Raw genomic sequence first — 13,624 nt, forward strand, 5'->3', positions numbered from 1 at the left:
TTATTTATTTTAACCCTAAAATCTATCTTTCTACCCCTTCTCACCCACCTCCCAACCCTCTCAGATTCTCACCCAAACTCCATACCCAAACTCCATGACATCCGTTTCTCATCTTCCATCTTTCCTCCATATCCATTATTCAAAAATAATATATCAAAAAATATAAATTATATTATTTAAATATCTTCAAAATTAATATAAAAACACTATAAAATATAAACCGTATAATCTTTAAACGGATGTGAGCATCCGTTAACGGATGTCAACATCCATTTAAAGATTATACGGTTTATATTTTAGGGTTTTATTACGCACCTTCACACCTCTAAACCTCTCACGCCTCTGAACCAGCACCTTGAAGCACCACCACACTCACGATTGAAGATGAATTGCTTTCCTCATTTTCAATCTTACTAAACACAAAGTCCACCACACTCTCACGTCACAATTCTGTAAAAGAGAAGAAGAAGTGGAACATGACAGACAACCCAAGGGCAGTGAAACGTAAGAGACAACCTGTGAAAAATAATAAAGAGAAGAAGGGAAAAATGATAAAGAGAATGAATGTTCATATGAGATTTTAAATAATATTTTAATAAGAATAAAATAGGAATGAAAAAATAAATAAAAGAGTAAAAGGGGAATGGGATGGTGGAAGAAGCAAGTTGTGGTGGTGGAGGGAGTAACAAGCTAAAGCTTGGCATTGGAGTTGGGCTAAAGCCCTTTTGGTGGTTCAATGAAACGCAGTTTCATACTGCGTTGAGGCAAAGCTGACGGGGTCTTCTATTCCCCTTTTCATTTGGACAAAATATCGTGCAAGGGTTTTCACCCAATTCTCTCTACCCACGAGCTAGGGTTCATCAAGCGCAGTGAGAAGAAAGATGCAGAGCAGCGACGCGAGCTCTATGGGTCACATAGGAAGACAACCCAGAAGGATGATCGGCCCAGAAATGTGATCAGAGAAGTGCGAAGCTCGAACGGATGAAGTTTCAGAGTTCGTTGGAGGACACTCAAGAAGCGAGTCAGTTTTTACTTCCTCCCCTTTTCCCCCTTTTCTTTCTTTTTCTGTTTTGGATTTTTCCCTATAAAAAGGGAAGTTTTGTAATGAATTGATACGTGCATTGGGTGACAGACAGTACACGTAGATAGTGGTGGGTGACAGACATCAGGGTTTACATTGTGATTCAATTTTCATTCTCTTGCTTTAGTTTTAGACTTTAAAGTTTTCGTAGAAAGTAGAAACTTTGATCTCTTCATTGGAGTTTTTGGATCATTTCATTGGGTGACAGACAGTGGATTTCTGAGGACTCTGGTATATTGTAATTTTGATTTCAGCTTTCAATATAAAGTTTATGTTTTGAGTTGTTTCAGTTTACATTCTTGATTGTCCTTAATTCAATTTTCTATTCTGCCATTTTAATTTTCCAGCCCCTTTACTTTGTTAATTCTGCGTTTTAGTTTGATTACATTGTCAATTTACATTTCCTGAATTTAGTTTGGTTTCGTTTAATGTTCTTGCATCCTTTATGTTCCTAGTTTTCATTTTTTCTTTTATGTTCATTTTATATTCTGAAATTGATCATTGTTCATTAGCTATGTTTCTTTTTACCCTTGTTGGACGTTGTAGTATAGGTTAGTCTAGGTTTTAATTTTGGGTCAGTTGTCTTGGGTAATATTCTTAGTCTAGGTAATCTGTTTAGAGGATTATAGTGTAAGGGAGAGTGCAGTTGCAGGCAATTGGGTTTAAATTGATATTTGAAAGGAACTATGCATATTATAGGTATTTGATTCAGGTGCCTTAGGACCCCAAAGAGGGCCTAACTTTTCAATTCTAACTTAATCTCCTTAATGGAACTTCTATTTCTTCGAACTTACTTTCCTTATCATGTAATTTTGCTTCATGTTGTAAGTTAATATGTCCTAATTCTCAACTTTTACCCTGGTTGTTCTGGCTTTGTCTTTCAAGTTTAGTAATCCTATAAATTTTCATTATTGATATTGGAAGTATATAATGGAAAGAAATATTTCCTAATTTTAATTAATTCAAAATCTACAAATTCTTTGGTCTTGATCATGGACTGTTCATTGATAACTTCTAATTCTTGTTCCAATTTACGTTTCTGCCCATTTTAAATTTTCAGTTTTGTTACTTTTAGATTTTTCTTTGATACATGAATTCTGATGTTGCTTTTGGATTTTATTTCTTCTCCTTTATGATCTCACCGTCTGTTATTGATATTTTTTGATTAGGAATAGCATTTTAGTGTTCTTGTTAGAATTGGTTTTAGTTTTCTGTTTTTGTTCTTGAAGTAAATTTGTTTTTGCTTTATTTCCTTTACATTTCCATTTATGATTTCAATTTAGGAGTAGTGTTAATATGAATCTTGAATGTTTGTGGTTTTGTCCATTAGCAGTAGTAAACATCATTGCCCATTTTAAAGTTCATTTTGTGTTGATCTGTCTCGATGGTTAAAAGTGGTTTAGGTAGCTGATTTCTTTACTTTTCAAGATGTCTTCTTGAGATCATGGATTGCCTTAAGGAATCAAGTTTAATTCAATAACCAACCTGTATATGACCTTTACTTCCTCTTTTATCTCAATTCTTTTCTGATATGTGATTAGGATTAGAATTTAATTCTGTTTTCTTTGATTGATGTCAGATTCCCTTATCTTCTTTTATTTTTCCATTTACAATTACAATTTTAGTTCCTGAAATTACATTCAATTCTATGTTTGTCATTCGTTTAGGTGAATATCCAATTGGTATTTGTTGCTGTTACTTGTTGAGCAAATAGGGTTCTGATTTTAGGCTCTGTTATAATGTTCATTAGCTTATATTCTATGATTTGCATTAATGTATCATATTAGGATAAGTTTCATGCATTACTTTTTCTTTTCATTCATGCATTCACTAATTAGTCTTAGTTATACATATACGGACTAATGGTTAATCTTCTTTCTTTTAATTCATTTTATTTCATTTTCCCCATCTTGTTTTAGTAAATAATAATTAGGACTTAATTGTACAATTCTAAACTTAACAAGTATCGAGTCCTTGGATTGATCCTGAGGTTTTCCCTTTTATTACATTAGTGGGGAAACTTAGGTTTTGAAGCGAGTTTAACATTCATCCAAATAACAAAGGTGTTTGTTGGCATCTAACTGTGTTCTGATTTCCTTTTCCAATTATTTTTAATCAATGTGAAAGTATTATAACTTGTTACTCATGATCCTAGTGACACTTTTTTTGTGTTTGACACTATAATGGTCATGTCACCATATCATTGGTCTCAGCCCTCCCTTTGGTCATAACCCAACATTAGGTAGCAAGTTCATAGATAAGGCCTTTGGGTTTAACCCAAAGCTCCTAAATCTTATAGTAGCACCAAAGATACAGAGGTAAGACCCTTTCTCAATGGCAATGTTTTCTTTGTATATTATTTGGATTGTACACACAAATAGTTATTTTTTTTTGCTCTTGAGATAATAAGTTGGTGTTTTTTATGCTTTGTATTTGGCATCCACCTCTCTATGTTGGTAGGGGATTGCACGAGGGCACGTTTTCCCTTTTCAAGTGAGAATCTAGTTTGAGAAGTTCCTCTCAATTGTGAATAGTATTATTTTCCTAGGAATCTAAGCGTACTGTATATTGTTTATATAGTCAGGTACACAAGGTTTTGGGTTCTCCTTGTAGTGCTGTAGCAGAGGTGCCAAAAGAGCTTAGATGATTCTAAGCTGAAAGAACTGAAAAATGAAGTAGATTCTCTAAAAATATAAAAGGTATGCAAAAATATGTAGAGTAGATCAATTATAATTATGTACTTTTTTTTCCTTTACATAGATATCCTTTCTATATTGCTTCTTTAATATTATTTTCATTTAAATTGTAGATTGCATATGAAATATATAAAATACTATTATATATATATATATATATTAAATTTTATTATTAAAATAAGATAACTTATAAAAAAAAATACTTGTATGTAAAGAGTACGATCTCATTTATTAGTCTTTTGTTGTGATGATAACTAATTTAGGAAAATCTTTACAATAACATTACATTCCCACCTAAAATATGAAATGATATTTTAAAAATTAAAACAATAATATATCAGCTTCATAAAAAAATAATTAGCAGTATACAATATATAACTTTTGTATTAGCCCAAGCTATGTGAGATCTACTTATGTGAAATTGAATATTACCTTGAGATTGCAATAAAAACAACCCTCAAATAGTTGGCAATTAAGGTGAGCTGGGGTTGAGCAATACCTAAGGCAACTTTCCAACAATCATACATATAGAAAATTTGCAATCATATTACATGCACTTATTATCTGATAGAATTCTTATTTGACACATTTTAACTATGTACAGTTTATCCAAGTGTACCCTGCTTTTATCTCAAATTTGCCAATGTCTTGCTTCCTGGCTTCAGATTCTTTAGTGCTTAAAAGTTTGAAAGTGAACATGTATGTCATGTTTCCAATATATGTATATATGCATTAAATTATATTGAATATTTTAATATTTGATTTTTTTGTTGATTATAAACGATTTTTGCTTGTTAGGATTCTGATGGGGATCTATTTCCATTTGTTCTGGATGCCTTGAATGAGGCATGCTTTATTGAATTTTGTTTCTTTTCCTGCCATTTCCATCAAAGCCTCTTCAACATCTGAACAGATGCTTATATTATATTTGTTTTAACGCGATATTTCATTTTATCTAGGTCTTATGCTTTGGTTGTGACTCTACTTGTCTGGGCACAATGGAGAAAATACGACTATCGTACATCTAGTTATGATTACTCACAGCTAATTGGTGTTGAAAAGGAATGGCATGCCATACTATCGGAGCTTCAAATGATGAATACAAATTGATTGCCAGGTGAGGAACAAAAATTATGTCTAGAAAATTCAAGCTATCAACTTTGTGTTTCACATAATGTTGATTCAATTTAATTGTTTCCCATATTGCATTGCTTTTACTTTCTGTAATTGCAGTTGTCACAGCACCTACATTCTGAAAATAAGCTGAGCAAAAGGTTTCCCATTGGATTAGAAGAACAGATAAAGAAATGGGATGCAGATAAAATAAGGAAGTTTCATAAGCGTTGGTATTTTTCCCTGCAAAGGTTACCCTGTACATTGTGGGGGATATTGATAACATATCAAAGACTGTTTACCAGATTGAAGTATGTCCTCCATATTCTAATTAATAAGCTGCTAATGATCATGGTTATACTATGTAGGAATCTTTTGCAATAAACCCTTGTCAAACAGGTAGTTTGTGGACAAGCCGGTGTAGACAATGAGAAAGGTTCTATAGCCAGTCCAAGTGCATTTGGTGCAAATGGTCAGTTTACTTGTTCCAAAGCTTTCTGTTGGTTTGGGTGGAAATTCTATTGAAAGATCAGCAGTGGATCAATCCAAAATATTCAATAAGGAAAGGCAAGCTGTCCGTCCTCTAAAGCATAATTTGTCACTTCCGGGGAGTGGTTCTGACTTGAAGCCACCACAAATATTTCAGCATGAGTTACTTCAAAAAATTTCAATTAATTTGTTCTCTTATTTCTTAGTCAAACTTACAGTGCAGATTTTTGTAGTTACTTTTTGTTTTGCATGTGCTTAAAATTTTTGGAGCTGACGTAGTTGGAGACTTCTTGTGGTGGAGAAATGGACAACGGATCATGTTGGACCTAACTCAAAAGGATAGGAACATGTGATTTACTAGTTCATTTCAAGGTCTACTGGTTTAATGAACAATTTGAATAAAATATTGTCATATTCATATAGCTTTAGTGTTGAGCAATAACCTTTATAGGCAAGTTGGAATTCTATCCAACTTGTGCTTCTCATGCATCTTCTTATGGCACTAAAACCTTCTTGCTTTAAATGTTGTCAAGTACTTGCTAGAATATTTGTAGTGGCAAGTTATGTCATTCTATAGCAGCAATGTGGCGTAGATCAGCCTCCCGCCGATTAAAAAACTCTTGCAATGTTGCATCATTTTCTGCTTCTAGCAAATTCTTAGACTGAGCAGTTATGAAATCCCTTTTTGTCTATGCTTTATAACATGACATACTCCTTTTTTGCAGAGCTTTTATTATTTTACTCTTTTTTATGTTTGCATACAAAGAATTCTACAGCTACGGTCTCTTCCCCCATAAAAAAGGGTGTATCTTAAAATTTGTGTTTTGAATTTGACTCAACTCTATAAAAATAGCTTAAAAGATTATCATCAATCCAGATGATAGTTATGATCTGAGAGATGGGGATGAAGTCCTTGTCTATACTCCAAGTCGTCTTCCAAAGGTTATGTTTACGTTTCAACTTCTCTTACTGAACTGGTTCCATATATGATTTCCTTATTGGGAAATATGCTGATTTGGTGCATAGAATCTTGTATATGTTGTGCACTCTCTTGGATCTATTAAATTAATCATAGTATTAGTAGGTGAATTGTGAGACATTACCTTGTGTTTTTAATGTTATATACTTTTTACAGGTATGTAAGGGACTTTGGTCGAGGATACGTGATCTACCTAAATTTCCAGTGAAGATATTATTTTGTGGCTGGTGCCGTGATATTGATGATATGATCATGGTAATTCTCTTAACTGGATACGATATACTATAACCATACTTACATATCCTTACTTCTTTTGACAATTGAAATTGCTATTATGCACCATCCTATTGATGTTTTGAAAGGATTATTTCTCTTATTTAATAGCTTTTTATACTCTTAACATATGAACAACAATAGTTGATATTCTTTTGGCTAAGATCATCAGGTTCCACCAGGCCACACCCTTTGACTGTTACTATTATGTGGCAATGTCTTGGCCGCAAGGGATTGCAGTGGATTTCAATCTGCTGCTAGCCGGTGTCATTAGCCATATTTCCCAACTATTTTTTGATCTTAATTATGTGAACATGTTTATTGAGTCAATTTCCAAAATCTAGGGTTTGATTTTCTTAGAGGAGAAAAAATCTATTGAAGTATCATAAAAATATCTGAAAACCTGTTTTATGAGAACTAAATTCTGAAATCTTTAGAATACTCTGACTGCAACGGAGGTCAAGATGGTGAATGCAGGTTTGAAGGGTGTAGGCAATCCACAAATGCCAGTTAAAGAAGCTAAAAAACATGATATTTAATTATGCACAAACTACATTGTGTTTTACTTGTGTAGACCAGACTGATTCCTTGAATTATGGTCTTCACCCTTGTGTGGAATGCTCAGTGATAGTAAATAATCACTGCTTTAATCTAATAGATCCATCTCCAAAAAATATGTGAGTTAACTCAACTGGTCTAACTTTATAATCCTTTAATACTATCTGAATCATTGTTGTTTGAAAGGTTTTAGAGGCAGGCACTCTTGGCTCCTGGTTCAGAGCTTTGGATCTTCAACAAGGTCCTTGAAAAGGAAACGAGAGAAGAAGCTTGTTGATGGTGGACATGATGTTTCTGAGATAGAAAACATAAAACTTGTCCATAGGGCGGGGAATGCTATAGTTTGGTGGCATGGGGAGGGTCTTCCACAGGAGACTTTTGATTCTCTAAATTTTGAATCTTTATCTCTTCATATTTGTTGAAGTATAATGTCTTTATTATTATTAATATTTATGTTAGGGTTTTGTTAGGGGCTTCCTGCCCTTTTACTTTCTAGAACTACTGTCTCTTATAAATACAGTAGTAAGTTGTATCAGGTTTTTCTTAATGAAAAATAAGACTTTTCATCTTCCCTCAACCCTGCAAGTTGGTATTAAGATATTTTTGCTAATGATGTACAACGTCTTTTCGATGCAATCTAAAGAGCAACTTCTCTCAAACAAGTCAACCATGATATGGTTTCCCATATAGCAAAAGCTCGGGCTGCGGTAGAAGAGTTAAAGAACTTCTTTATAGTTGATTCATTAGAGAATATCAACAAAAAACATGACAAGTTTTACATGGTCCTTATTTTGAAAAGTTTACACTTTGATTTTGATCATGTACGTGATCAAGTGTTAGCTGGTGATCAAATCCCGTTGATGGATAGCTTAGTTATTCGGCTTCTTCGGGTATCTACACTGGTAAAAGATGAGAATTTAAGTGATGCTATTGAAACATCAACAATGGTGACACCACGGGGAAGAGGAGGATGTGGTGGTCGAAGTGGACGTCCTCAATGCTCATATTGTAAGAGAACGGGTCATACACAAGATAAATGTTATTCCTTGCATGGCTTTCCAGACAAAGTTGCTCATGTGGCTAAATCTGAAAGAGTACCAAGAGTTTTTGAGTTACAAGTCTGAAAAATCTTCTAATCTTTGCCAATCCTTCTCAATGTCAAATGTGTCAACTGCCTACATCTCTCAATATGTGGAAGGTCATAGTCTGTGGATTCTTGACTCAGGTGCCTCAGATGATATCTTTGGTAACATCCCTTCATTTTCTTCCATGTCCTCTCTGAAAACTCCTCATTTCCTTACTGTTGCCAATGGATCCAAAGTTGCATCTCAAGGGATTGACAAAGTTTCCCTATCTCCTTCACTAAAATTGAATTCTTTTTTGTATATTCCTCATTGTCTTTACAATTTAATCTTTGAGTCAATTGACTCGTTCCTTGAATTGTTCTGTAACCTTTTCTGCTAATTCCTTTGTTATACAGAAACATGGTATGGGTCGTCTGATTGGAGAAGGACACGAGTCACAAGGACTTTATTTCTTAAAACCTAACTCCTCAGGTTCCTGTTTTGCAACTTCATCCCCAAAACTTTTGCATGATCGGTTGGGCCACCCAAGCTTATTCAAGTTGAAGATGATGGTTCCAAGTCTCAAACACATTCAAGTCTTAGATTGTGAGTCTTGCCAGTTAGGAAAACATGTTAGATCTTCCTATCCTAAAATGTCTGAGACGCGATGTAATTTTTCCTTTTCAACTATTCACTCTAATGTAACCTTCATTGATGAATTTTCTCGATGTACTTGGGTTTATTTAATGAAAGAGAGATCTGAACTTTTTGACAATATTTGTGTCTTTTTAATGAAATTAAGAACCAATTTGGGAACACAAATAAAATCCTCAGAACTGATAATGCTAAGGAATACTTTTCTGCAACATTTTCTTCATTTTTATCTTCTCAAGGAATTTTACACTAGTCAACATGTCCCTATACTCCACAACAAAATGGCATTGTAGAGAGAAAGAATAGAAATCTCATTGAAACTGCACGCACCCTGATGTTGAATACTAATGTTCTTGTTCATCATTGGAGTGATGCAGTCCTTACTGTCTGTTTTCTATTCAATAGGATGCGCCTTCTTCCTCTCTTGAGAATAAAGTCCCTCACTCTGTCATTTTTCCAAATGACCTTCTTTACCATGTCTCTCCTCGTATATTTTGGTGTATTTGTTTTGTTCATAATTTTTCTCCAGGTCTTGATAAACTCTCTGCAAAAGCTATTAAGTGTGTCTTTGTGGGATACTTTCGCTTTCAGAAAGGGTATAAATGTTATTCTCCCTCAACCAAGAGGTATTATATGTCTGCTGATGTCACATTCTTTGAGGATACACCTTTTTTCTTGTCCTCCATGGAGAATCCCTTGGTTACTCCTACTTCTTTACCTCAAACTCAAAATGTAAATGACATTGTTTCTCCACCTCTTCTCACATATCAGTGTCGGACACACTGAAGATCCTCGAGACTCAGATCCTCCTTCATCAGATTCCCAAACCATGGATCCTTCATCCTCCTCACCCTCTCTTGACTCAGATAATAATTGGCTTATTGTCCTTCGGAAAGGTATTCGCTCTACTTGTAATCCTTATCATGTTTATAATTTTTTGAGTTATCATCGTTTGTCTTCTCCATATTTCTCTTTTGTTTCTTCCTTATCTTCTTTATCACCCTTGTGTGTATTGCATACACATAGGGTATTTTATTTATAATGTAAGATATGGGCCAAGGCCCTTACTACAGAATGGGCTGAGCCCAATTAACATAAACACACATCTTAACATCTAACACTCCCCCTCAAGCTGGAGTATATAAATCATGTTCCAAGCTTGTTACAAAAATAGTCAATTTTAGGTCCTCGTAAGGACTTAGTGAATATGTCTGCCAACTAGTTACTTGAGTTAACGAACTTAGTCTTGATATCTCCGGATATGATTTTTTCTCGAATAAAATGACAATCAACTTCAATGTGCTTGACTCACCATGCTAGCTGCGAAGTAAATGTTAGGACGCGTAACAATAAGATAGTTTAATTTACCAACTAATCTTCTGTACCGTTTAAGATTTGAGAAATGCTCCCCTTGATTTGGTAGGAGTTTGATGTTAGGATCCATAGGTGTCTCAACAGATTTAGAGTTCATTAACCTTGTTTTCTCCAAGATGTCTAATGTATACTTCCTCGGAGATATGACAATACCAATGTTGGATTGTGCTACTTCAATACCCAAAAAGTACCGAAGTTTGCCAAGATCTATGGTTTGAAAATGATGACAAATGTGTTGTTTCATCTGAGAGATGCCAAGATAGTTGCTTCCTGTGAGAACAATGTCATCGACATACACTATTAAGTAGATACATCCAACACTTGAGTGGCGATAGAACACTGAATGATCTGCTTCACTACGAGACATATCAAATTGTTGAATAACATAGCTGAATTTACCAAACTAGGCCTGAGGAGACGACATACCAATCGAGATGACTCCCCCTGAGCAACAAAGTCGAGCGGTTGCTCCATATAAATTTCTTCATGCAAATCACAATTAAGGAAAACATTTTTGACATCAAGTTGGTAAAGAGACCATTGTCGAAGAGCGGCCATGGCAATGAAGAGGCGAATATACGTATTTTTTGCCACTGGAGAAAAAGTATCACCATAATCCAAACTAAAAATCTGTGTAGTCTTTGGCAACCAGTCGAGCTTTCAGACGATCAATTGTGCCATTAGATACACCTACTTGCAACCAACAACAGACTTTCCAGATGGTAATTGGACAAGCTCCCAAGTTCCACTTTTCTGTAAAGCACTTAATTCATACAACATGGCTTGACGCCAGCCAGGATGAGTTAAGGCATCACCCACATACTTGGGAATTGATACAGAAGAAATGGATGAAAGACATGTGTAAAATGTTGGAGATAATATGTGGTAACTAAGAACAGTATAATGAGGAGAAGGGTTACGGGTAGAGCGTATACCTTCACGGAGGGCAATGGGCATGTCAGACTCATTTGCTGGAGCCGGAGGAGACACAAGAGGCGGCACTGAAAGTGAGTCATGAGGGAGACTATTGTGACGACTATAAACTTGAAGGGGTGGTGGTGAAGGACGATCCTATAGTGAATGATAGTCTAAAGAAGGAGGAGGCAAAATGGATGGAGCATCACGAAGAGGATCACAAAAATTAGGAAGATCAACATTAGCAGGTGGAGGATCTTCAATGTAATGGAGGATCTTCCTAACATCGAAATAGATCAAAGAAAACAAGGGATTAGAGTATTATTTACGTAATGTAGCTCAAAATATAGATAAATACTAAAACTAAATAAAAGAGAGGATTTAAGCAAGTAATAAGCTAAAGAAGAGTTGATTTTGCTACTAAAATGATGCTTAGATAATGGTAAGAATTAACATTATCAAGGTACAAAACTAGAAGATAGATGTTTATTCTTGCGCTCAACCACTCCATTTTGTTGAGGGGTATATAAGCACATAAGGTCTGGTGAAGAATGCCATGAGAAGCCATAAAATGTTTAAATGGTTGAGAAAGGTATTCACGACCATTATCACTGTTTAAAGTTCGAATAGAAACCCCAAACTGTGTTTTTATATCATTGAAAAATGATTGGAAAATAGGAAACAACTCAGAACGATTCTTACATTAAAAACAACCAAGTACATTTGGAATAGTCATCAATAAAGGTAACAAAATACTGAAAACCTAAACTGGACTTGACTTAACACGACTAGGTTCCCAAATATCAGAATGAACCAATGAAAAAGGGAGACGACGCTCGTTGTGAGACACTACAAGGAAAGGAACTACGAGTATGCTTTCCTAACTGACAAGACTCACACGACAAACTTGATAATTTTGACAATCTCGGAACAAGTTGCTACAGTTTGGCAAGACTAGGATGACCTAACTGAGCATGAAGAAGGGATGGTGACTCCATGATTACGCCAACATGTGGAGAAGGGCAGAGATGATATAGGCCATGAGACTCACATCCTGTGCCAATCATTAGGACTGGGCAAAAATAATTGATCTGTACTATACTATAGTTAACTATACTATATTATACTTAAAAAAACTGATTCACTTTTACTAAAATTTCAGTATACTATTTTATGGTTTAGTTTTAAAAATTGAACTTATAACAGTTTCGGTTCAGTTAACTGTGAGAACTGTATCTACTCTTTCCTCTTTTCTAGTTTTCGTTCAATTGTTCTGTCTTACTAAGAAAACTTTAATATTAATAAAAGAAACCGTTCAAATAAAAAATTAATAATAAATTTTTTAAGATAATTTTTTATCATAAATTTTTATATTTTTTTATCAATAAACATATATTACTTTTTAAATAATATCATTTTAAGTAATAAAAGTAAAATATCTTTTTTTAGATTTAATTTTATTAAATGATTAAGTAATATAAATCATAAAAAAAACTATGTAAAAAAATAATATTTAAATATATTATATTTTTTAACATATTAAATATGTAAAAATATGTTAAAAATATTTTTAATGATATTAAAATATGTGTAAGCGCATACACTAAAATAACTATTTATTTTAAAAATCAACTTACTTTAAAATAAATATCAATATTATTATTTTTAAATGATAGTATTTTACATACTAAAACTAAAATATATTTTTTAACGTTAAATTTTATTAAATGAATATATAATGAAATAACATAAAAAAATAATAATGTAGTAAAAATAATTAATATTATAGAAATATCAAATGACAAAAAAATTAACGGACGTTTATTAAGAGTAATTTTTCTAGTATCATCTTTTATTATATTATAATAATTAATAAATATTAGTTTAATTTTTACATAATAAAATATAAATAATAAATAATTGATTAATAAAACAATTTTACGAAGAAAAAAAAAATTATAAATAAAAAATATTTTAAAATAAAATAAGTAGATAAAAAGATAAAATAAATTATATACACATATAAAATAAAATAATATAAATAAAAAATTAAAATAATAAATATAAAAATAAAATAATATTCATGACAAAATAAATATAAATAAAAAAATAAAAAATAAAATAAAATAATATAAATAAATAAATAATAAAATAATTTCTATACACATATAATAATAAAAGAAATATAAATAAAATAGAAAATAATAATATCAAGTAATTAAAAAGTTAATTTTAAAATAAAATAAATATTAAAATAAATTTCAATTAAAAAGAACATGTATTATTATACTATTTAGTTTAAAAACTAGTACAATTTAGTTTAAAAACTAGTATAATTCAGTTTAAAATTAGTATAGTTAGTAGTTCAGTTTAGTTTATATTGTAGTTTAGTACAATTTAGTATATAGTTCAGTTCAGTTTGATAAAA

At 32.7% G+C, this 13,624-nt stretch overlaps 1 long non-coding RNA gene across 10 annotated transcripts; it reads left to right on the forward strand.

Moving 5' to 3' along the window:
- Positions 1 to 652: 652 nt before the first annotated feature.
- On the forward strand, positions 653 to 7,968 carry LOC108319258 (uncharacterized). Of its 10 annotated transcripts, none has more exons than XR_008245283.1 (8): positions 653 to 1,021; positions 3,295 to 3,399; positions 3,542 to 3,574; positions 3,662 to 3,780; positions 4,737 to 4,894; positions 5,011 to 6,321; positions 6,515 to 6,613; positions 7,376 to 7,968. It is a non-coding gene; the product is annotated as an uncharacterized LOC108319258 (long non-coding RNA). The 10 variants fall into 10 exon arrangements; XR_008245281.1 differs by having other exon boundaries at positions 5,011 to 5,751; positions 7,376 to 7,967; XR_008245276.1 differs by having other exon boundaries at positions 5,011 to 5,201; positions 5,290 to 6,613; positions 7,376 to 7,965.
- Positions 7,969 to 13,624: the final 5,656 nt, after the last annotated feature.

Source organism: Vigna angularis, chromosome 9 (genome assembly GCF_016808095.1).
Source record: "Vigna angularis cultivar LongXiaoDou No.4 chromosome 9, ASM1680809v1, whole genome shotgun sequence".
Lineage (NCBI taxonomy): Eukaryota > Viridiplantae > Streptophyta > Magnoliopsida > Fabales > Fabaceae > Vigna > Vigna angularis.